At 30.5% G+C, this 23,159-nt stretch overlaps 1 long non-coding RNA gene across 1 annotated transcript; it reads right to left on the bottom strand.

The window, feature by feature from the left end:
- Positions 1–3,359: 3,359 nt before the first annotated feature.
- LOC142317373 (uncharacterized) lies at positions 3,360–19,395 on the bottom strand. The gene is made up of 2 exons (XR_012754725.1): positions 19,094–19,395; positions 3,360–5,111 (listed from the first exon to the last, which is right to left on the bottom strand). It is a non-coding gene; the product is annotated as an uncharacterized LOC142317373 (long non-coding RNA).
- Positions 19,396–23,159: the final 3,764 nt, after the last annotated feature.

Raw genomic sequence — 23,159 nt, 5'->3', positions numbered from 1 at the left:
AGTTTGGAACATTTTGTTTTTATTTGTTTGATGTGTTTGACCAACATAAGACGGCTATCAAAAAGTAAACCTAAAAACTTGGCATCAGGAGAGATTGCAATTAGCTCTCCGTTAAGAAAGACTTGTGGAATAAAAGGGTCCCACGGGAGAGAAAATTTTGTTTTCTCAAGTGAAAAGATGAAAACTTGGACCAAGCTTCAAGGCAAGATATAGTATTCTGTAGTAATCTCTCTGTGGTGACTGTTGAACGGGACGTAATACATACAAAAAAATCATTAACAAATAAAGAATACTAAACAGGTGGTTGCACACATTTAGTAATACTGTTGATGGCTATAACAAACAAGGTGGACTTAATACATTTCCTTGAGGCACTCCATTCTCAAAGGTAAAAATTGATAAAAATTCTCCAACATGAACTCAGAAAGTTCAGTCATTTAAGAAACCCCTAATAAAAGCAAGCATATTGCCCTTGACTCCCTATTCTTTACGTGTTTTAGAATATCATGTCACCAGGCCATATCATACACCTTCCTTATATCAAAGAAAATAGTGAAATGGCTCTGGGCTTAGTAGTAAGCATTTTGAATAGCTGTATGCAGTGACACTAAATGGTCAATGGAAGATCATCCTTGGTGGAAACCACATTGTTCTGGAGATAAACCCAATGTTTTTCTAAGTACCATGTAAGCTTGTGGTTCACCATTCTTTCCATCACTTTGCATAAAATGCTTGTCAAGGATATTGGGCGGTAGCTTGAGGGGCATGCCTTAACTTTACCAGGTTTAAGTAATGGTACGACAATGACTTCTGACCAGATGAGTAGGAAGACTTATGCAGAGAATAAATCACTATAAATAACAGGTGTTGTAGTGCTGCATTGGGATGGTGTGTGAGCACACACGGACAAATGTTGTCAGGTCCAGGGGAGGTGTCACATGAGTTTTTAAGTGCGTGTGGATAAATTTGGGTGTGCTGGTTAGACTGCCTAAATTTAGGAGCTAATTTTAAGGTTGACCTCTTGCTCTAGAAACTTTGCGACCAGGAGTAGTTTATTAAAAATAAAAATACATGAACTAAGTAAGTAAAGATTAATACAAATAGTCACAGCTTCCTAGATCATTACAGTTAATAACTAGTTCTTGTTTCCATCTGGCTGAGTATCTATATACTAACGGCCAGTCCTCTGAGTCCATGATTTAAAAATAAAACCGTATGGAAACATAGTATCTAAAATAAAAGGTGTACTTTTGAGATGTATTATAAATATTGTGCAATTTATGAATCAGGAACAGTTTGTTCATTTTAAGCTGAAGAATTAACAAATGACAACCTCTGATATTTTTTTTTACTTAAAACAATACAACCTCAAAACAAAACCCGTCGAGTTGGTCTAGTGGTGAACATGTCTTCACAAATCAGCTGATTTGGATGTCAAGAGTTCCAGCATTCAAGTCCTAGTTAATCAGTTACTTTTACATATTTGAATACTAGATCGTGGATACCCGTATTCTTTGGTAGTTGGGTTTCAATTAACCACACATCTCAGGAATGGTCGAACTGAGATTGTAAAGACTACACTTCATTGACACTCATACATATCATCCTCATTCATCTTCTAAAGTAATACCTGAATGGTAATTCCCAGAGGCTAAACAGGAAAAACAAAGGTATAACCTCAAAACAAAACTGTACTGCATTAATAATAAATCAATTCATTGCCATTATGCATCTAGGCTTCATCAGCACAATACATCATCACTATTATTAGTTTCCTGTCTTATACTATTATAAAGAAATTTTCTCTTGTATTATTTTTTATTTACATCTAGAAAAAATATTCAGTGTTCTCATTGCATCTGTGGTAATTATGTAAATATATAATAAGTATTTTTTTTTTTTTTATGTTTATGGCTGCTTCTATTAGTGTTTTTTAAACTAGTGTTTATGTTTTTTATTAATTTTGTTCAACAGTATCTTGATTTTATTTATACTTTGTTGTTTAACTTTTTAATGTTTCCTTTACAAGTCTAGATAATGTCTAGATTAGGCGGTAAAGACATTCATAGCTAAACAAACAAAAAACGTTACTGTAAATGTTGTGAAAATTATGACTGAAGAAGCAAGTCAGTACTTTTATTATTAATTAAAAAAAAATTACAACAGACTGTAAATGGTACCGGGATGTCTAAAAGAATTGTAAGAATTAAAAAAGAGCCATTAACTTTAAAACCATTGTCATCTCAGAAACAGAAAAGCACTGAAAAGAAAGCAACTGGCACAAGCAATTTCATTAGTGCACAGTAATAAATTTTTATTCATCTGAAGATTGTTCAATTAATAAACACAAGACCAACAGTACCATTACACCCAAGAAGATAAGGTAGCAAATTTTCCAACAAAAATTATACAGTTGACTGACTAAAGAAAAAGAAAATTAGTTTAGGGGAAGATTTTATGTTAAAAGTGGAATCTTGCAAGATAATGAAACGATAAGGAAAAGACAAAAAAATTCAAATTAGATGAATAGCATAGAACACAGAACTAAATGCTTACATTTACCAATGCTACGGTTACACGTACCAAATTATCACATTGAATTAAATCCCATAGTATTAACATGTAAGCTCAAGTCAAAAATAAGGTTGCATGTCATAATGTTCTATGTCAAACAGTTGATGCAGGTACGCCAAATACCCAGTTATGTATAACCAGTTATGTAAAAAGACAAATTCCACTAATTATATAACAGAACTGGATAATAGGTATACAACTGTTGAACAGAACATGTAAGTATTATTGAATGATGTAACAACAGCATCTACTGAGATTTTTTCTGTCAGTTGCTACAATTTTCTGCTGGTAGTGCAGAAACAAACTGGTTGAGAAAAAGCAATACATATTAATATGTAACTCATTTTACATGTTATATGGTTTGGCATTGCCACTTAATATTATTACTGAATTTATATCGATACTGGTTCTATATGCTTATAATGAAATATAACTAAATTCAGGAATTAACATTATTTTTTATTATACCATTCATTATTTTCAATAATTTTATTTATAGTTTTTATTTTTACAGAAGCCCTTTTGTTATGAATTCAACTGTAATTTGGTAATAAATGTAATCGATTCAACATAAATTTTAAAATAGATATTGCTTTCAAATAAAGTAATTATTATCGTTTAATTAAATACAAAAAATTATATACAATTAAACATTAAAAATTCAAAACAAATCGGAAGATGGATAGTTTAAATTCTCAACACGTTAAAATTTTAGAACATACAGTATATTATTATAAAGAAACATTATAATAGAACACTAAAATTAATAACAGAAAAACAATAAAAACACAAGTCATTTATATATATATATTTATTGTGGTTAAAAGAAAATTACAGCTTGAACAATATAAATTGATTATTTGAATAAATTGCATAGAAATACATACATTACATATAGCAGGCAACAGCAGAATATTTTTAGATAGCCAGAATCATAATTAATAGATTATTAATAAAATATTTATTTTTAACAAATGAAAAATTATTTGAAATATTTGCTAATTTTTTTTATTCATCATTAATTTAAAATTTATTACTCAAAAATTTAATTTCAGTAATCTTTTAGAATCGGAAGATGAGTGATGAGATGAAGGTCCAAACAGTCCCATCGAAGAGACTTGGATAATGGACCGACTAAAATGTTCTTATAAAAGATTATATATATTCAAAGATAACAACTAACCACCAAAACACAGTAACAGTAAAACCTAAAAAAACTAATATCAATTTTCACGGGATCCCACATCAGTCTGAACACAATTCTATAATTACATCAAACAAATAACAAAAAAGAAATAAAAACTTAAGTTAGAAAACAAACCCTCTACCACAAAATTTGTAATAACTCCACTTTTTTAGGTTTTTTTGTTACTGTATTTTGGTGGTTAATTTGTTATTTTTTGAATATGTTGTAGAATTATTTGAATTTTCAAAAAAATTATTTTATATATGTTTAAGCACAATTTTTTGTTTTATAAGAATTATGATTTTGTAATGTTGCTGTGATCAAGGTTTTACCACAGTTTTCCTTGGTCCTTAAAGGCAAATTCTGAGGTAGTTCCTTTTATTAATCCATGGAGTAGCACAACGATGTATACCACGTATTGAAATTGATTTGTCTTGTTTACATCACTCATATGAAAGGCACAATTCTGTTCATACATTTTGTAAATTAAGCATATTAAATGATTGTTACTCAATAAAGCACAATAATTTTTTGATTTATTTATAATGGAAACATACCTGATCTGTTTTTTTTTTAATTTTTTTGTTGCAAAACCAGAAATACATATATATGGCAAATATCAGTACACAGGATCAAAATACTATTTATACTTTTATCTTCAAACAATCAGAATAGATTACATAATTGTAAATTTCTATGTTTGAGTTTATTTCTCAAAGTACTTTAAGAACTTTTATTCTGTTAATCAACATATATGGATTACATTCATTGTAATTTTCTTCTCATATTATACAGGCCTTTTTTAACATTATATATATCAAAAATACATTCTTAATCAATTGTTAGAACTAAAATGTAATATACTCGTACTTATAATGAACTTATAATGAACGGGTCACATAATGTGTTTTTTCACTCAATTCTTTCTATATTCTCTTCAAGAATAATTTTTTTTTTGTTTTTTACAGGGAAAAAGAACATCAAATGCGGAAGAAATTTATTAATCATAAATATTTATTATAATTAAAATTGTAATATCATAATGTATATGTATTTTAAATTTACGTTATATGCCTGTAATCTGACAATGTATCATAGACATAAATATTGCTAGGCTGTTCTTATCAAGGTTTTGCCTTGATACAATAGGGCAAATGCCAGAACAGTTCATTTAGTTTTCCGTGGAATTTAATCTCTGATATCCTTATTCACATCTAAAATAATAAAAATAAATATTAATTACTTTTTTTATTCTTGAGTAAATTTTCGCCGGTTTCACACCCTCTGATAGCAAAAATCATATCACTGAATGTTGCTCTTCCACGTACACGTTTCAAGTGAAGCTGACATTCTGAAATCAACAAAAAAAGAATATGTTAAGATTAATTATGATCACACAGTTGATTATATGTGTTCCCAAAGTTGCCAACTTGACCCTCAAAAAGTTTCATTGTCACTGGATGAACCACTTTTTCTCTACATCAATTTGTCGCTTTAATTATTAAATGTCCCTCGTAATTCTTTCAGTCATCTGATTCAATAAACCTATCAAGATATCTCAAAGTTCTGTGGAGAGTTGTCTACTCTTAAAATACATCTTCCCATATTTTGGGAATATTTTCACCATGTAACAATTTCTCACTTAGATCATTCTGTCTTGTCAAGTATTTTGAAGTAGAATGAATCTGATACTGATTCCATTAGAAAATGGTATAACAGATGGTAAAAGAATATTAAATAACGTCTCACATCAATGGATCATTTAATAATATATTTTATTGGAGCCTCTATCAAAATATGATTCTTTCTGCTTATAAAACTAAGATTATACATTTCATTAAAACATCTTCCTTCACAAATTCTTAAAACATCTTCCTTAACAAATTCTTCTATCATCTGAATGATGAAACATAAATCTTTATTACTGCAGCGAAAAGACATTTAGCATAGTCATGGTTTATATTTTGAGAATTTTGCTCCAGATGTTACAAATTTTGCAGGCTTTCTTATTCTCAAACCTACATAATGTGATCCTTTACCAATGATTTATGAAGATTATCCCTTTTGGTTGCATCATTAATAAATTGGCAATACATGAATGTAGGATTATTGCAAATATTTCTTAAAACCAGATCAATCAATTATGGAAAAACAGGTTATCTATTCTCATTATTAAACTTATGTAATTTAGAAATGATTATTGACTTCATGATACTTAAATAATTATTGCTGTACATAGCATGAGTTCCTGATAATTCAGTTTGTATCATGTTATCAATTTTAAACAAATTATTAACTATAAAATCTGACTTTTTATAAAGACAATAGATTTGTTATTTATATTATAATTAAGGTAATAAATTATAATCAGGAGATATGTTTAAAAGTTTTGTTTTTTTAATTTTTGGGGGGAAATGATGTAACCTGATGTGCATGAGAAGTTAATTAAACTGTAAATTTATACAATTAAACTCTGATATGAGTTTTATCGTATTAATGTTAAGATCACCTGTTTTTAATTTCAATTAATTACATATCATTAGAAAAGAATTAAAAATATTTTAATTATGACTCTTTGAAGTTGAAATTGTATGGTAGAGTGAAGATTTATGGAAAGCAGTTTCTTCATGTTCATGGGAGAATAAACCATTATATGGTTCAAACATGGTATAAGAGAATGTTATTAACTGCACACAAAAGCCACTGAAATTAGAACAAGCTGGCTTATATATAATGGATTTAGGATTTTTATTAAAGTAAATTTTTTTATACACGTTTATTTTATTACATCATTCTCATTAAAATTTTAGTGAGAAATATTAAAATGTATATTAATGCAAAGTTCAATACTAAGTTCAGGGTTTGTTAAATGACTTATTAATGCGTTGCAATCAGTGGTTAAAAACAGCCAAGCAGTACTTTAGTCAGAATGATGCAACTGATATAATTCAGTCCTAACGTAACAATACTAATACATGCACAGGCAGTAAGTGTCATAATTATTAATGTAGTTCATTTTTTTTTATGTTATGGTTTAATATAACATATCTCGAAATGCATACATATATTTATTACATTATTTGCAAAATAAAAGTTCATAAAATACATCATGGATCGATAATCGGTCATATATTACTCAATTCTGATTTAGAAAGTTCTTAGTTCAAATCTTGCTCAGGCTTAGTATTGCTACAAATATTTCATATTTTACGTTTACATAACAATACATTACATATATCAAGTCAGAGATGGGTAGACATGATACATGAATAAAAAAAACTGCTCTAGCATTTACATGGATGGATAAAAGAAAACCACAGTAAAGTCTAGATCAGAGTAGTATCGCAGACTATACGATTATTCTTTATCTTAAAATTAAATTCTTTTTTCTTCATGTATTTACATGAAGATAGTAATTACAAAATTCACTACAAAATAATTCGCAATTCATTAGACGTCAATGAAAATTATTCAATCACATGTTTATATATAAAAGGGCTGTCCGGAAAGTAACTTATGTTTTGAAATAAAAAACCAACCAAATAAAAAAAAATAAATTTTATTATATACACATTTAAACGGGATAATCTTAAATATTTTTCTACACAGTCGCCATCTAAATTGAGGCACTTATAACGATCATGCACAAGCTTTTCAGTTCCTTCTCTGTAGAAATCTGCTGCCTTCGATTTTTTCCAACCCAATTTGCACAAAACTTCTGATAACCAAGCTTGACCCGATAAAATTTCATGCAATAAACTTCGTAAAATTTTGGGGAAATGAAGTGAGAGTTATGTAATCATAATGTGGTAATTTTCACAAATTTTATAGTTGATTTTCATCATCGGTTCATCAGTCACAAGGCTAGGCCGACCACTGTGGTTCTCTTCATGAACACTGGTGCGGCCATTTTTAAACTGAATGCACCACTGCCTCACTCCACCTTCACTAATTATTCTATCTCCGTACACCTCACAAAGTCGCCAATGAATTTCAATCGGTATGAGGTTTTTCTATTCAAATCGTAGGATTTTCTATTGAAGCACACATTTCAATAATTCACAATGAACAAAGTAGAAAGCTCACAGTCCACACACTACAACAACTTGATGTGTACTGAGTATAGAAACGTTTTGACACCAAAATGGCGACTCTATCCCCACCTATCTCCATGCTAGGCACAAACTTAAGTTACTTTCTGGACCGTCCTCATACATTGAATGGGATACAGAAAATTCAAGAGTTTAAAAAAAATGTTTGATTAGTTTATTTTAAAATTCATTGACAGATTAATATTTTCTGTAAAATAAAATCTTTTAATTATATTTTAAATAGATTTGTTATAAGATTTTTTTAAACTGTTTGGTATTTTATTAAAAAATAAAAACATATAAACATTAATAAGAACATTAAAGCACTGTATTAATTTACAAAAGAAATGGTTCTTTTACTTCGTTTGGAACAGATGTATTTTAAAAAATATTTCTCTTTTTTTTTAAATAATAAACTTTTCTGTTTATAAAAGATAGCTCTTTCATTACCACAAAAAGAAGGATAAAATTTTTAATTTTCTAAATATTAGTCCACATAATTCATACTTATGGTGCCAAACATTGATCAGACATCCCAACCCCATAGGGGAAGACACCCACCTTGTGACGCTTCCGATCGCCACACCACCCTCCTGTTCCTAGCCCTGATGACATTGATCAGACAGCCTTTTTTTAATCTTAAAAATTTGTTCTGACTTTGAGGGAAGTGATGACATTATACTTTAGATATCCATCCACAGAATAATTCTTTTTCACTCCTATTTTCAATTTTTTATTTTTTAATAACTGTCTTCAGATATTAATAGAGGTCTATCATTTACGAAGACTGTAATAATGAATAGTTCAAGATTTTGAGGAAGATCATTATATAAAAGAATGACCGAGGATGCTTCCCTTTGAGTTAGACATCTTGAAGTGACATTGAAATTTGAAATTTCACTACCTGTTAACAATTAGTAAGGTATGATTTTAACCAAAAGTAAGCAGTTCCTCTGATAAGATAACTATTTTCACCGTTTTCACCGACAAAAAATACAGAACTAAGTTGAATGCTTTACTGAGATGGCAAAAAATTGAGAAATTATAATCTTTTTGCCGACTTCAGAATTTAAAATATTTTCTAACGACCGTGAAATGGTAGTTTTTCCTAATCACACTGAAAGTTTGTTTGATAATATGAGATTAATTATAATTTATGACCTTCTTATGTACCATATATACCTCCTTATATTTTAGTACCTTCTTATGAAATTATAAGTTGTAAGCAAATAGAGTATTAAAAAAATGTAGGTTTTACATAAAAAAAAATTTCTGAAGGTCTGTAAAAAATATTACATGAATATAAGCCCGATGGATTTCATTCATTCATTAATTACAATCAAGGCAGGATTTTTAATTAATTTATTTAATAATTTTAACTTTAAATTGCTGGTGTCATATTCATATTGTAACTTGATTTTACGAGTTCAGAAAAATAAAAATTAAACAAGAAACTTAAACATTAGCTTATAAAGATTTAAATAAGTATAATAGTTAAAAATTTTAATAATCACAATAGTTAAGTGGATAACTCTTTTTTAAGGTTGTAAAAGCATTTGGCAAACATAGACGATGAAAAATTTAAATAAAGTCTGAAAATTAGAAAAAATTTATTTTGTTAGTGTAAATTACAAGTTCAGTTAAATACTGAGAGCAGGTAATTCCCATTCTATCAATATTATTTAAAAGTTAATTCTCGTCTGAATTTAAAATTGTGGTGGTTTATATGGAACAAGACATGATACACAACTCATAAAAAAAATGGTATAGTGATTTTAAAAAGAACAAGCTTCTCATCCAAGGTATACCTAGAAAAATGAGAAGTGAAGTGGTAATTTCTTCATGCAAATCAGGAAGCCAAAGTTTCCTGAAATTCTGGCTATATTCTGATCTGATGAGGAATTGAAACAGTATTTCATTGATCCCATGAATCTCTCTTGAATCTTTGAAAATGTAAAATCCTTTCTGGAGTACATTGTTATCAATTTAAATAACCTTGGATAAATGTCCTTATCATCTCTTCACAGTTAATCAACACAAACATTTCTCCAAAACTAATATTAATATTATTATGTGTTTGGAATTACATTTAGGAATTTTGAAAAATGTATCTTTTGATAATATCTATAGATGTGAAGAACTAATGTTATGAATCAAATTAAAAAAGGAAGTGATTTTTAATTTGACTCATATTTATATTTTTTGTATTTGTTAAAGACTGTTCTTTACTGAATACTGACGTTGACAATTATTTAAAAGTTTTTTTTATAAGTTTCTCCGGTAGTCCTATTTTAAGTTTATTTTGCATAACTCAGTAGAACATGTCTTAAACTTGATGTGAAGATATTTAAATTTTTTTTAATCAGAAAACTTAAAAGTAAAAAAATTATACATATTTCTTCACCTCAGAGAATGTAATCTCACGCTTAGAATAGTCTTTAGTTTAACTGTCTCCAGTCCCTTACAGTTATATTCTGAGATATATTCCGAGATCTTGGCCAATAACTTACGTGGTTCATTTTTATCTACCTACTTACTATCAGCAAAACAGATAGTTTTTTTTTTTTAACTCATTCTACATTAAATTGGAATGTATACAAATCAGAAAAACATGTAGAATTTATATTCTCTGTTACATTAAGTACAGTACATTATAAAAAACTCACAAAATGAAAGTGAATATAAAACTGAACGTATGTTAAATTGTGTACACAATGTACAGTATAACACTGTTATGGTATAGAATAAGAGTGTCACTGATCATTTGCAATAACAACAAAACTTATTGGAAATTCCACTGGTTCAGTGTTTACAAAAAATTTTAATTGATTTATTTCTTGTAATGTACAGATAGACACAAAAGGGACAATCCATTTGAAGTGACCCAAGGGTGGTTGCTTGACCAATTCAAAAAAATTGAAACTTACCCACTTGTTTTCTACATATCTCAGAACCCTAAACTTTAAGGTTAAACTTTCAACCTTTTTTTTAAGCAATTTACCTGTGCTGCCATTTTTGTTGTGGGGAGTACATCTACTTTTGTGATCGTAAGGGTTTACAGAAAACATCATAACTAAAAAACTATTGGTCCTGGAAGGATGAAACAAAAAGCAATTTAATCATATTTTCTCAAGGTAAAAGATTGGTCCAGTGGTTTATTTGCCTATCTCTCTTCTTTCTCTGAGAAAATTACCAATACGTTTGAACGTAAAAAATGGTGAAATTTCACTTTTATTTTTTTTAATTTTTTTCAAGAGGCAGGGATGGCATATACAGTTTGAATTATTTTTTTATATGTAGGTATATGTTAGTGGTTTTACCATAAATAATTTTAATGGTGATATACTTATCCCTAAAATTTTTATGAATTTTTGAAAAATAATTTTTTTTTTTTAAATTCAAATTTTGGCTTCAAGTAACCCTGGTGATAAAAAATCCCAAATTTGCAAAACTTGCAATGTTTTTGTAGATGTTTATGGCAAATAAAGAAGTTTCTTGTGCATTGCACTAATAAAAAAATCACTACCTCTCAAAAATCATGAAAAACCTGTTGAAAGCAATACCATTTAGACTCACCAAATAAGTGCTCCAAGGGGGTTTCTTGTCTTTTTGGCACTTTAATATTTTTATACTTATTACTACAGTCGAAACAGACTTGTCTGAACCAATCAACTGCAATGTTCATGTTATAACAGGCGCTTGAAGTCATTTCCAGCTGTCAGGAAGATTCATGTTGCATCATTTAGCTTTGCAGTTACAAACTGGTCAGTCTGACATTAGTCAGTGACCTGTTCCCATCTTTACTAAGCGTCTCAAATTTCATCCTGTATTTGGAAGTGTTTATTAAATAAATAAGCTTTACTTAGTATTACACCAGCAAATCTTAAAATCTGTTAAATTTTTACATTTTTTAAAAGTAATTTCAAATAAATCAATGAATAAACAATGTTCCATATGTGACTGAAGAATGTCATAAAACATTGTGTGGTACAGTGCCAAAAACCCATTAAAATTTGTGAATTTAGTGATGAAAACCAACAATTTATTTTTTTGTATTAATTCAGATGTCACTAGTGTTTGTACATATCATGAAAAAAACTTTTTAGCAAAATTTTGTTACATCTATGCACACTTCAGTATGACCCTATGAGAATTCATAAAAAAAAACAGTTAAGAGAAACTTAAGACATAACATTGGAACAAACTGAAAAAGAACACATTTTTCTAAATTTAAATTTGAAAGTCTCATTGTGTTAACAGTTTCAAAAATATTTTTTCTCAACAGAACAATGAACTATACGAATGCAAAGACCAAGAGATACATTGCTCTACATCACAATATTGAACATTTGGATGATGCTTGAGGCATTTTGGGTGTACCACCTCCATCAAAATTGAAAAAATTAAGCAAAGAACAAAGGCCAACAGCATTAAAATTTAAAATAAATAAGCTATCTGAAAAATTAAAAAAGAATTTTGTACTGTGTTGTGACTCAAAAGTTTCTGAAAATGCTTAAATCTTCTTCACACGAATATGATAGTCTTATTTTAAACCAAAAGAAAGATGTAATCTTGATTCTAAAGAAGATAAGGTTAAAATGATCAGTTTATTTCCCCAATCTTGGACCATATCTAAAACAATATCAGAGTTCAATGTGTCTGAGCGTTTCGTTACTAGAGAATTAGTTAATGAGCACAGCATTCTACCAGAGTTAGGTAAAATACATAAAACAGGAATTAGTAACAACAAAATTAAAAAGTTGTGTTATCTTATGAAGATGACAATAATAGCAGGTTGTGTCCTGGTAAAAAAGACTGTGTTAGCACATGTGTTATTGGTGTCAAAGTGCATAAGCAAAAGTGCCTTGCTTTGATAAATTTAAATGAATTTTATTTCTCCTTTAAAAGTGAAAACCCTGAGGAAAAAATTGGAAGATCAGAGTTCAGCGAACTCCATCCAAAATGACGTATCTTGGTAGTGCAATCTGGCACTAATACACTTTGTGTCTGCACCCACCACCAGAACATCTTATAATTGATGGTCCCAAACGAAAAGATAGCAAAGGCAAGCCTGCAAAGGCCATTAAACAGTCAGATACTAAACGTTGATGAAATGTATTCATTTTGTAATCAGAAGCTTAAAAACATAAAGTATTTTTTTTATTAAATCAGGTGAGATATCCAACATTTCAGAAACTCTAAAAAAACCTTTTTGACTGCTGTGAAAGAGTTGTTGGTACTAGAAGCTACCATAAGTATGTTCAATGCCTACCATAAGGCATTGTAAGATGTTACTTTACTTCAAACTCCAAGGACTATGAAGACCATGCTGTGCCAAGTATTGTACCACATTCACTTAAGGAAAAAGACTATTGTTTCTGTATATGACCATCAGTGGTGGGTAGGAGAAGTGGTAGATATTGGCCTCAAAAATGATGTTATCCAGGTACATTTTTTCCACCCAGCTAGACCATCATCATTTCAAAAGTCTCAACCAGTGTGGGTACCAATCTGCAAAGTCCTGTGAAAGTTGACATCACTTGAACTAACTACAGTGGTGGGTCGTTCTCGCACAATTTTAAGAGAATGATCAGAAGAGATATCACAGCTGTTGGTTAACCACACTAAATAATAAACTTTCATTGCTACAAAATTCGGCTATATCATTGAAGAATAATTAAAATTTTGCTACAATTTATTTTTTTCTTCTATAGTGTTTACAAAAATAAAAATGAATTCTATAAAAACGATGTAGGCTACTCATTGAAATATCAGTTTGGGTAAGTATTATTAGAAGCATTTTTGAATCAAAATTGTATTAGGCTACTGTTATTGGTTAACCCTCCTCTATGAATCATGAGACCTTGCCGTTGGTGAGGGGGCTTGAGTGCTCAGGGATACAGAGTAGCTGGACCGAAGGTGCAACCATATCGGAGAGGTATCTGTTGAGAGCCAGACTAAGGAATGATTCCTGAAAGAGGGCAGCAGCTCTTTCAGTAGTTGTTAGGGGCGTGAGTCAGGACGACTTAAACGGCCGTATCAACATCACTCAGTCCTCTGAGTACTGCGCAGCTGAAAGCAATGGAAAACTACAGCTGTTTTTTTTTCCAAGAAAATGTGGCTCTGCATTTTCAAAAGCAATAATGGAGGCGCCTTCCTTGGTAAAATATTCCGGAGGTAAAATAGTCCCCCGTTCGGATCTCCGGGTGGGGACTACTAAGGAAGGGGTCACCAGAAAAGTAAAAAATAACATTCTACGAGTTGGAGCGTGGAATGTTAGAAGCTTAAAAAAGGTTGGTAGGCTAGAGAATTTAAAAAGGGAAATGGATAGGGTAAACGTGGATATAGTAGGAATTAGTGAGGTTCGGTGGGAAGAGGAAGGCGACTTTTGGTCGGGTGACTTTAGAGTAATTAACTCGGCATCAAATAATGGGCAGGCAGGAGTAGGTTTCGTGATGAACAAGAAAATAGGGAGGAGAGTGGAGTATTTCAAGACGCATAGCGATAGAGTCATTGTAATAAGGATAAATTCAAAACCTAAACCGACAACGATTGTTAACGTCTATATGCCTACAAGCGCCCATGATGATGATGAGGTAGAATGTGTATACGAAGAGATTGATGAAGCAATTAAACACGTAAAAGGAGATGAAAATTTAATAATAGTTGGAGATTGGAATGCAAGCATTGGAAAAGGCAAGGAAGGAAATATAGTGGGTGAATACGGGCTGGGCAAAAGGAATGAAAGAGGGGACCGACTTATAGAGTTTTGCACGAAGTATAATTTAGTAATTGCCAACACCCAATTTAAAAATCATAATAGAAGAATATACACTTGGAAAAAGCCAGGCGATACTGCAAGGTATCAGATAGATTATATCATGGTTAAGCAAAGATTTAGAAATCAACTCGTGGACTGCAAAACTTACCCTGGAGCAGACATTGATAGCGACCATAATTTGGTGATAATGAAATGTAGATTGGGGTTTAAAAACCTGAAGAAAAGGTGTCAGATGAATCGGTGGAATTTAGAGAAGCTTGAGGAAGAGGAGGTAAAGAAGATTTTTGAGGAGGACATCGCTAGAGGTCTGAGTAAAAAAGATAAGATAGAAAATGTAGAAGAAGAATGGGAGAATGTTAAAAAGGAAATTCTTAAATCAGCAGAAGCGAACTTAGGCGGAATAAAGAGAACTGGTAGAAAACCTTGGGTTTCAGACGATATATTGCAGCTGATGGATGAACGTAGAAAATATAAGAATGCTAGTGATGAAGAAAGTAAAAGGAACTATCGGCAATTAAGAAATGCTATAAACAGGAAGTGCAAACTGGCGAAAGAAGAGTGGATTAAAGAAAAGTGTTCAGAAGTGGAAAGAGAAATGAACATTGGTAAAATAGACGGAGCATACAGGAAAGTTAAGGAAAATTTTGGGGTACATAAATTAAAATCTAATAATGTGTTAAACAAAGATGGTACACCTATATATAATACGAAAGGTAAAGTCGATAGACGGGTGGAATATATTGAAGAGTTATACGGAGGAAATGAATTAGAAAATGGTTTTATAGAGGAAGAAGAGGAAGTTGAGGAGGATGAAATGGGAGAAACAATACTGAGATCTGAATTTAAGAGAGCATTAAAAGATTTAAATGGCAGAAAGGCTCCTGGAATAGACGGAATACCTGTAGAATTACTGCGCAGTGCAGGGGAGGAGGCGATTGATAGATTATACAAACTGGTGTGTAATATTTATGAAAAAGGGGAATTTCCGTCAGACTTCAAAAAAAGTGTTATAGTAATGATACCAAAGAAATCAGGGGCAGATAAATGTGAAGAATACAGAACAATTAGTTTAACTAGTCATGCATCAAAAATCTTAACTAGAATTCTATGCAGAAGAATTGAGAGGAGAGTGGAGGAAGTGTTAGGAGAAGACCAATTTGGTTTCAGGGAAAGTATAGGGACAAGGGAAGCAATTTTAGGCCTCAGATTAATAGTAGAAGGGAGATTAAAGAAAAACAAACCAACATACTTGGCGTTTATAGACCTAGAAAAGGCATTCGATAACGTAGACTGGAATAAAATGTTCAGCATTTAAAAAAAATTAGGGTTCAAATACAGAGATAGAAGAACAATTGCTAACATGTACAGGAACCAAACAGCAACAGTAGCAATTGAAGAACATAAGAAAGAAGCCATAATAAGAAAGGGAGTCCGACAAGGATGTTCTCTATCTCCGTTACTTTTTAATCTTTACATGGAACTAGCAGTTAATGATGTTAAAGAACAATTTAGATTCGGAGTAACAGTACAAGGTGAAAAGATAAAGATGCTACGATTTGCTGATGATATAGTAATTCTAGCCGAGAATAAAAAGGAGTTAGAAGAAACAATGAACGGCATAGATGAAGTCCTACGCAAAAACTATCGCATGAAAATAAACAAGAACAAAACAAAAGTAATGAAATGTAGTAGAAATAACAAAGATGGACCACTGAATGTGAAAATAGGAGGAGAAAAGATTATGGAGGTAGAAGAATTTTGTTATTTGGGAAGTAGAATTACTAAAGATGGACGAAGCAGGAGCGATATAAAATGCCGAATAGCACAAGCTAAACGAGCCTTCAGTAAGAAATATAAGTTGTTTACATCAAAAATTAATTTAAATGTCAGGAAAAGATTTTTGAAAGTGTATGTTTGGAGTGTCGCTTTATATGGAAGTGAAACTTGGACGATCGGAGTATCTGAGAAGAAAAGGTTAGAAGCTTTTGAAATGCTTTGTTGTAGGAGAATGTTAAAAATCAGATAGGTGGATAAAGTGACAAATGAGGAGGTATTGCGGCAAATAGATGAAGAAAGAAGCATTTGGAAAAATATAGTTAAAAGAAGAGACAGACTTATAGGCCACATACTAAGGCATCCTGGAATAGTCGCTTTAATTTTGGAAGGACAGGTAGAAGGGAAAAATTGTGTAGGCAGGCCACGTTTGGAATATGTAAAACAAATTGTTAGGGATGTAGGATGTAGAGGGTATACTGAAATGAAACGACTAGCACTAGATAGGGAATCTTGGAGAGCTGCATCAAACCAGTCAAATGACTGAAGACAAAAAAAAGTTATTGGTTAATTTATCATTAAATTAGGACTTACATTAATAATTTTAAAAAAAACTATTTTAAAAATATTGAAAACGTCAATTTCAACAACATGGGGGCTAATACAAAAAATGTAAAGTGAAAAGAAGATAAGAAACCCCCTTGGAGCACTTATTTGATGAGTCAAAATGGCATCACTTTTAACAGGTTTTTTGATATTTTTGAGAAGTTCTAACTTTTTTTGTTAAACAATACACAAGAAACTTTTTTTTGCCATAAACATCTACAAAAACTGCAAGCTGTGCAAATTTGGGATTTTTATCACCAGAGTTACCAAAATTTGAATTTTTAAAACAAAATTATTTTTCAAAAACTCATAAAAATTTAAGGGTAAGTATATCACCATTAAATTATTTATGGTTAAACCAGTAACATATATCTACATATAAAAATATAATTCAAACTGTGCTTGCCACCCCTGCCTCTTGAAAAAAATTACCAAAAGTGAATTTCACAATTTTTCATGGTAATTATTGGTAACTTTCTCATAGAAAGAAGAGAGATAGATAAATAAACCATTGGACCAATCTTTTACATTGAGAAAATATGATTAAATTCCTTTTTGTTTCATCCTTCCAGGATCAACTGTTTTTTAGTTGTGGTGTTTTCCATAAACCCTTACAATCACAAAAATAGGTGTGCTCACCATAACAAAAATAGCCGCCACAGGTAAATTGCTTAAAAAAAAAAAAAAGGGTGTTAAGGTTCTAAAACATCTAGGAAACAAGTGGGTAAGTTTTAATTTTTTTTGAATTGGTCAAGCAACCACCCTTGGGTTACTTCAAACGGATTGACCCCTCCCACATTTTCAAAAAATGTTCCTCTAGGGGATTTTTTGATTTCTTTTTCTGAATGAAATTTCAATCCAAAAAATATGTTGTTTTGAATTTGTTCTTACCAATGACATGAATCTAGATAAACTAGGAAAGGGAGCATAGTATAATGGTTATCAAAATACGCTAATCTTACTACAAAATTGACACCAAAGGTTTCATCAGGTAGCATCTGGCTATTTTCTTGACCAGAATGGATTCAAAATTTTATGTGATCCAGAGGTACCACTTAGTAAATATTTTAAAACACCACTTAAGGGGTTTCATACAGTTGTACTTCATTAGTACTTAACATTCATGGCATATTTGTTCATCATTGGCAATTTTGGTCCCATAGCTGCACTTCTAAAATCTTTGTTTAAAAATTCAATAATAGGTCTCTTAACAGAAAAGCCTATCATGACTATCATGATCTAACTATTTTTGTGTTGTTAATGAAGTATAAAAACCTTCACACTTCTTCAAACTTATTTACACCCATTGTTTCCATTAATTGGTTATCTACATTAGCATATCAATATGATCTGGTATTTTCTAATTTAACAATCAACATTGTAATTAACATACTTAATAATTTATGCAATGCTGGGTCAGAAAGTATAAACAGTTTATTTGGTTTAATTTGTACACTGTACCTATGTGTATCTTCTGTAATCAAATTTATCAAAAAAGTATGAAACGACTTGATAAGGTGTGCCTAAATCATTAAAATTATATAAGTATGGAGAACCACAAAAATCGATGTCAGTCAGTCGCTCAAACACTTTGGTTTTTCCAGATAGGTCTAACCTATCAAGAATTGTAATGTTCAAATCCTAGTAAAGGCAGTTACTTTTATAAGGATTTGAGTACTAGATAGTGGATATCAGTGTGCTTTGGTGGTTGGGTTTCAATTAGCCACACATCTCAGCGACTTGAGACTGTACAAAACTACACTTCATTCACATTCATACATATCTTCCTCTGAAATTTAATACCTAACAGTGGTTCCAGAGGGTAAACAGAAAAGATAGGTCTAACCTGGATATTAGAGGATTTGTTACTAAGTGGCTTTTCATAAATGTCTGTATTATTTATAATATTGTCGGTATTGCAAACCTGTTGGTTTACATTATTTAAAAACAAGTTAAGTTTGATTCTCAAACTTAACCTCACTATTTTTATTTTCGAAAACTTCTGGTAAATTCACATTACTAAAACTAGGTGTTACCTCATTTTGACTATTAACTGTCTTAATACTCTCAAAGTTTACTTACTGAAACAGAAGTTGTTTCGCAAACCTAATTATACAATCACTGTCTACCGGTCATTTCAAAATTTGTATTAATTAGCTCATCCAAAATATCATCACTTAATGTTTACACTTATCAAAACAATTAATAAAAGATGATCATATTTTTTCACAAAAAAGAAGCATATTTTAGTTCAAATAAGATGGTAAATTCAATCACTGATATCAAAGAATTACGTACCACAAAACTACGAGAAAAATCTAACCTCACTTTTACAAAACATTAACAAAATTATAGCAGTTACTGCATAATGATTCATACTCACTACGTACCATTTGTCTGTTACACAATATTACAATTTTATAAGTAGAATGCCGAAAGTTGTTTAAATGATGTATAACATTTTTTAACTATCATAATATTTTGTACAATTGTTTTTAAACAAGTGCAAAATGTAAGACTATTCAATTAGGATGTTTTTACCCATTATGATTAAATGAAAAAGCGACTACTGTTTGTTTGCTTTTAAAATGTAAAATCAATTGGCTGACAAACGAAATAACAGTACATTATCTCTGTGCACATTAGCTTAATCGCGCCAAAAAAGAAACAATTTGATGTGGACACACATGACGTCCTTGTACGCCTATTAAATTACATTTACACATTTAAAAAAAATGAAAAGTACATAAAATTTTATTTAATTAAAAACTTCTGATATTTTTTTGTTATTATTGAATTATAATTCATTGTAAAAATCTTTTTACAATGAGGTTAACGATGTTGAATAAATTAATATATTTAAATTGAAAAAAGGAGATGAAGTCTGGTTTGATTCGTTGTGCCTACCCCTAAGAGACAAATATTTCTTTAATTAAAACTTTATTTTTCTATAAATCGAACTATTTTTAAATACTCTGGGTTTGTAGCGGCATCTTCTGTGGTTGCCGAATCGGAAGTTACATTGAGCTGGGGCAACTCTCACTTGATTTTTTGTAATTTTGGTCGCTATTGCTTTGGCTTCTGGAGTTGCAGCCTCCCCATCCGGTATAGGCAGATGTCGCCACAGCCACAGTCTTCATCCTCAGTAATTTCTCAATGACAATGACATCGTTTAATTAATTATTTATTTATAACAGTTAATCAAAAATATAACAACACTACACTACGGGTAACTTTATAACAAATGAACAAATATAGCTGCTATAGTAAATTATTTACTGAATTACAGTTTTTTTTAGTTTTTGTCACATTTTTGTTGTTGTTCTGACATTGCTTCATTTGAAAAGCAACAGAATAAAAATGAAATAATTTCTGAAAATAACACTCTCCAAATTAATGTACCGAAAAGTAATGAAGAACCAATCTGTTCCGCAGGTCAATTTCAAATGCAACAGCCCACATTTTCTACACATCTCTACTAAACTGAATATTCAAACACATTCGGTACAGAAGGATTTGTTTTTAAGTTCAAGTAGTGAAATTGATAACACAGATGATGATAAAGATTATAATCCACCTACAAATGCAAATACAGAGTCATCATCTGACATAGAAGCCACAACAGAAAAAGGAAGGTGCATAATAAACAAAAATTTTACCGCCAGATAGAAAACGCCAAAGGCATACCGACAAATGGTTATGCAATGAGTGTCATATTAACCATTTGTCAGGAGATGCATAAGTTAGCAAGAGGGGAAAAAATGTACCAGCTAGAGGCCTTAAGCCACCTTGTTTATGTAGAATGAAATGTTCAGAAAAAATTTCTGAAAATGATAAGAGTAGCCATATTTAATTCATACTGGGATTTCAAATAAATCGCATGATGTTAAACGGCAATATATAAGGTCTTGTCTAGAAGTTAAACCAGTTGAAAGATCTAAAACTAGGAATGGAACAAAGCAAAAAGAAAATACAATAATTTATAGTTTTAGGGTTAATGGTATTATCATAAAAGTGTGTAAAGTAATGATTCTTAATATCTTGTGCATATCAAATACTATTGTTGAAAATGTTCTTAAAAATGAAAGAACCAGGCGGTGTTATAAAACCTGATGAAAGAGGAAAACACACTCCAATCACAAAAACACCTGACGCTGTAGTAGAGAATGTTGTGGAGCACACTGCCTCTTTCCCAGCATATGAATCACACTATACATGTGAAAAAACTCAAAAGAAAATATCTGAACCACGATCTAAATTTAGAAAAAATGTATGCTTACATATATATATTATTTATATATTATACACATATTTGGAGTACTGAGCTAAGAAACGGCTATACAAAAATATATTTAACTCAAAATTTCATTTATCTTTTAAAATACCCTACCCTCTCAGATACATGTGACTCATATGCTGCAAAAATTAAGGGCGAGATGTCCTCCTTAGAGAAAGAGTGACTCCAAAGTGAACATGATATGCACCTTGCAGAAGCAAAACTGAGGTATGACATGAAATCAAGTGAAACAGCTGCAGCCAAAGTTAATAAAAATCATAAAATACTAATCATAAAAATCATAATAACAGTAGATTTACAGAAATGTCTGGGAACTCCTCTTATTACAAATTCGATTAGTTGTGGAAAGCTGTGGACTTTTAACTATGTGATATATGACACAGTTCAGATAAATCTGCATTATGTATTAAGTGGGATGAATCTATGGCAGGCCAAAGAGGCAATGAGTTGGCATTGGGATTATTGGATTATTAAAATGGGCTGATGCAAATATACCAAATTCTACCATTGATGAAATTACTTTGTGGTCTGATAACTGTTGGGGTCAAAATAAGAATATGTAGATTATTATATGTTTCTTTTAAATCACTAATAAACCGGAAAATCCTCATTCAGCTGACATTTTGATTTTTAAAGTCTATGCGGGAAACAAACAAATTGTAAGTTTTATGAATGTAACGTTAACTAAATGTTAAAAACAATATTGTTTAATAATAATAAATATAATTGCTAAAATGACTGGAACCATGTACTATTTTTATACAGATAAACAGCAGTATATTCATATATTTTTATTTCTAAACAGAATAATATATTGCACATCATATGCATATAATGTTGTGTGCTTTAGATTAATATTATTATGGCTTGGATTTGGTAACTATTCTAAAAAGTAAGCCAAATTATGAAATTTTTTACAGACACCTTTAAACATGCATTGCGACACATTTAAGTAGTCAAAAAAACATTTTTACGTTTTTAATATTAAGCTACTATAATGTTATTTAGTGCGTATTCGCATATCAAGTATTTTAGAACTTCTTGTACTGTTAGTCTAATTAATTTCTAAAAAATTTGATCAAATAGTAAAATATTTTTGTTTTACTCAATATTAGTTGATATTAATAATTCTTGACTTTTTATATTTAAAAAAAATAAATCACTTTCTGGCAGTAGTTCAGAAACAGAACTTCAACAAAATAATAAACTTCAACAAAATAAACTTCAACGAAATAAACTTCAACAAAAATTATTAAACAGAACTTTTAATCAAACAGCAAGGCAAAAAAACTGAGAAATTTTGGAAAATGGGTTGTGTTTGTAATATATGAAAAACAAGGCACTTGGCTGGTGAAAGCTACATAAGTAAAAAGGATAAAATGTTCCAGCAAAAGAAATGAAACCTTCACGCTTGTGTAGAATGAAACACTACAATAAAATTTTAGATAATGAAAGGAAAGGAATTATTTATTCATACTGGTGTTCCAATAAGATCCATGACCTGAAAAGGCAATCTATATTGTCAAGTATCAAAATAAAACTAAGAATGAAGTAGCATGAACATTGCCAAAGAAAAAATCCATTCTTTATACTTTTAAAATTAATGAGGCAAAATGTTTGTTACGTTATGTTTTTTGAACACTGTTCATATCTAATACTTGTTTTTTAATGTGATTAAAAAACAATAAACTGGTGGATTAATTGAAATGGATCAATGAAGATGAAACATACAAAGTAACAAATCTCCAGACCTGGTAATTCAGAATGTGATATAGTACATAAATTTTTTCCAAATTTAAGTCATTACTGATGGGTAAAGACAAGCAAAGAGTTTTTAAGTTCAGTTTTATG

The sequence above is a fragment of the Lycorma delicatula genome, chromosome 1 (assembly GCF_047948215.1).
Source record: "Lycorma delicatula isolate Av1 chromosome 1, ASM4794821v1, whole genome shotgun sequence".
NCBI lineage: Eukaryota > Metazoa > Arthropoda > Insecta > Hemiptera > Fulgoridae > Lycorma > Lycorma delicatula.
Note: the sequence above shows the minus strand (reverse complement) of the source record. Positions and strands in the feature narration are given on the sequence as shown.